At 48.0% G+C, this 4,006-nt stretch overlaps 1 non-coding gene across 1 annotated transcript; it reads left to right on the forward strand.

Moving 5' to 3' along the window:
• Nucleotides 1-223: 223 nt before the first annotated feature.
• Trnat-ugu (transfer RNA threonine (anticodon UGU)) lies at nucleotides 224-297 on the forward strand. The gene has a single exon. It is a non-coding gene; the product is annotated as a tRNA-Thr (tRNA).
• The last annotated feature ends 3,709 nt before the right edge of the window (nucleotides 298-4,006 follow it).

Here is a 4,006-nt window from a genome sequence, read left to right on the forward strand (position 1 = left end):
CCACAATTCTACATATGTATTGTACCTTATAGACATTTGCCCAACCACTCATTACAGGTTGCCGAAATTCTTACGGGAGTTGCCAAAGCGTGCGCGAGTAATGAGTGGTTGGGCAAATGTCTATAAGATACAATACATATGTAGAATTGTGGACAGTTGGGAATGTGAGTCTCACGGGAAGCGTGCAAGGGATAAGTCCCTGCAGTCGCGCTATTCATCTGTGTCCTCGGTGGCTCAGATGGATAGAGCGTCTGCCATGTAAGCAGGAGATCCCGGGTTCGAGTCCCGGTCGGGGCACGCATTTTCAGCTGTCCACATCGAGGTATATCAACAACACCTGTCGGCAGCTGAGGTTTTCAGTTAGTCATCATTTATTCCAGAGAAAATCCGCACGGTCATCAACAGTAACTGTTCTTTCGAGAACAAGTTACTGTCTTCGTATATACAAAAGTAAATGACAAATAACTGCTTATTCTGTCACTAAGATTACATAGTGACAAGAAGTAACTACATTAAAAACAAAATTACATACCCATTCCGTGACAAGATTAATAAAGTTGAATATCAGCTGAGTAAAAAGCTTCAAACATGAAGTTCTCCATTAAATACGAGAAAGTACGAAAAACTGATGTGAACAAAAATAAAGTAGAATCCAAGCAATACACTTACAATGCATTCAAATAGAGCAGTACACTCACGTATTTGTTGGCAGAGACAAATACACACTAGACCACATGACACCGTGCAATGAAACCAGGAAACAAAACACAAATGTGGAATCATTTACGACGTCCAGTATTATAGATGCATGCAAAAACTAAGCAGAATACCAACAGCATACCTACATCACGATTTAAAGAGTGTAACAATCAGCAAGACATTGCTATGAATCAGCTTCTGTTTTTAACGAAACCAAAACAAATCATCCAATAAAGAAACGGCACTGCGGTGCTCAAAGTGGCTTGGCAATAACCAGAAATATCTACACTAGTTTCAATCCCCTCCCCACCTCACCCCCTCCCCGGTTTATACAAACTCAAGGCAGGGTTCATGATTACTTCGTATAAATAATGTTGGTGCTATTGTGCATCCTAGTCGTACCCTCCGCAAATATAAGTGTACATACTTCATTCTACATATTGTGCCACTATATGAACCACTAACAGCTTGAACATATAAACGATTCTCTCCATTCCGTAACGATGCAGTCCACGATTTATAAGAGGGAATGCTTACATTTTATATATCTTATTCTTTCATTCACCCCCCCCCCCCCCCCCCCCGAACCTAAGTCGAAATAAGTTCACAGATACGCTATCGTCGTAAATCACTGTTGGACAGTTTAGTTACATGCAAAAGTCGTAGAGTATTATTTGCGTGTCTTCGTACCGTCAGTACGCCCGCAGTTAAATATCTAGTGGGTTACGCCACTGCCTCTAGATCCCGGAATTTTTTGGTTCGATGCCTGACTGAGTCGAAGGTTTCCTTCACTCGATCAGAGGGTGCTTGTCTTAAAAATTTCATCTCGTCTTCATCGACGTGCAAGTCGTCCAAGTAACGTCAAATAGGAAGACTTGCACCCGAGTCGGCCTGGTGGCCGAGCGGTTCTAGGTGCTTCAGTCCGTAACCGTGCTGCTGCTACGGTCGCAGTTTCGAATCCTGCCTCGTGCATGGATGAGTGTGACGTCCTTAGGTTAGTTCTAACTCTAGGGGATTGATGACCTCAGATGTTAAGTCCCATAGTGCTCAGAGCCATTTGAACCATTTGGACTTGCATCAGACGGCTGAACATCCCCAGATCCTCCCAAGCAATAACACCACACGATAATTTCACTTCGTTACTGTCAGAGTATCGTCAAGTCGTTTGAAGTATTAACTGTGCTTACGCCAGTCGCTATCTTACCTAAGCCAACGGCTTTGTCTGGCTGAATGCAGTGTTCTCATCACATCACTGAAGTGAAGCAATGTTGGGTGTGATCACCTGGGTACGCCACATGTCCTTGACCGGTTTCTGTTTGCCTGTACGGGAAAGATGAAGGATGGCGGTCACGTAAAGTCCCTGATCAACAGCCATTGCGCTAACGATACGGGTTAAATTCCAAATCCCTCAATGTGCCTGTGAACTGAGGACATGTGACACTGTTGACGTTCATCTGTCCGTCGGATGAGAGCGCTAAGCTCGGCGATCCCCTTGCCGCTATTCTAGAGGAGTAGACTATGTGCCGGCAGGGAGTTTCCACCACTCCCTTCTTTCATCGCCATCCAACAAAAACACGACACGATACTGGACACACTCTCGTTACAATCTACAAGCATCAGATACAATAAATACACGATTCTCGCACGTGGCTAAGGAAAGGTGCCAGTGCACGAGAACGATAGGAAAAAGTTTTCCTTTGGGATTTTCCAGCCTACCATGAAATCGGACTTTACACTTAGGCGATTCAAGTCATACGACAGCGATGTACACGTATATAGGTGGACGTAGCATCGCGTACGATAGTTATAAAGGAACGTATCCGTTAGTACAGTGCGGCGAAATTTGGCGATATGGGCTATGGCAGCAGACGACGGGCGCGATTGCCTTTAGCAACAGCACGACATCGCCTGCAACGCTCTCCTGAGGCCTTAACCATATCGGTTAGATCCTAGATGACTGGAAAACCGTGATCATATGAGTCCCGATTTCAGATGCTAAGATCTGATGGCAGGGTTGGAGAGCGGCGCGAACCCTCGAAGCCATGGACCCAACAAGGCCCTGTGCAGTCTGCTGGTGGCTCCATAACGGTGTCGGCAGCATTTACATGGAACGGAGGACTGGTTGTGTTCGGGTACTTGGAGACCATTTCCAGCTATTCACGGACTTCATGTTCCCAAACAACGATGGAATTGTTACAGATAAAAATGTGTCATGCCACTGGACCACAACAGACCGCGACTGGTTTGAAGAAAATAAAAAATGTTCAAATGTGTGTGAAGTCTTATGGGACTTAACTGCTAAGGTTATCAGTTCCTAAGCTTACACACTACTTAACCTAAATTATCCCAAGGACAAATTCCCAAGGGAGGACTCGAACCTCCGCCGGGACCAGCCGCACAGTCCATGAGGTTTGAAGAACTTCCTGGACAACTCGAGAGAATAATTTGGCCATTCTTCGAACATTTGTGGGACGTAATCGGGAGGTCAGTTCGTGGATAAAAATCTTACATTGGCAACATTTTCGCAATTATGCATGGCTGAAAATTTCTGCAGGGGACTTCCAACGACTTTTTGAGTCCTTCCCATGCCGAGTTGTGTACCACTCCGTGCAAAAGGAGGTCTGACACGATATTAGGAGGTATGCCGTGACTTCTGTTACCTAAGTATACTTTTATCTTACGTAAGACGTCTGACAGTGCCGACATGTGGTTCCCGAGAACCACAGACGTCTAGGCTCGCCAGTGAAGAGAAACGGAGATATTCCGAGGACTGAGGCAGACAGCGGCGACGACGGACGTCGGCGATGCCGGAGCGCCGCGGCGCGCCTCCCCGATATGAATTACCTGATTATGAATGATTAATACGGCCGGAGCCGGCGATCTCCGGCAGCGAGGTAGGAGGAGGGGGCAGGCAGGGCGGCCGCTGTCTCGAGGGCCCGCGCCTGTCAATTTTCTAGTCAATTTTCAGTGAATGGATGGCTAATCCGGCGCCGCGACCCCAGGCACTCAGCGCAAGGAAGCCGGCAGACCATTACGTCGCCCCAGCATTAACGCCCGGCCCTGCCCAGGCTAACCCCAGTCCGTATGCACGCCGTCCCCCGGATGTTTTAACCCCGAGATTTACCCCCCACCACCCTGCTCCCCTCCCCTGCCCTCCCCGCCTTACCGCCGGCATTGTAGTCGGCGTAATTTGATGAAGGCTGGCCGCGGTCCGCCGGCCGCCGGCTGGTGGGGCCTCCGCTGTAATCGACTGGCTAATTCGCAGCCTAAGTGCGCGCGCCGCCACAACGCGATTGCTGCACGGCCG

The sequence above is a fragment of the Schistocerca serialis genome, chromosome 5 (assembly GCF_023864345.2).
Source record: "Schistocerca serialis cubense isolate TAMUIC-IGC-003099 chromosome 5, iqSchSeri2.2, whole genome shotgun sequence".
NCBI lineage: Eukaryota > Metazoa > Arthropoda > Insecta > Orthoptera > Acrididae > Schistocerca > Schistocerca serialis.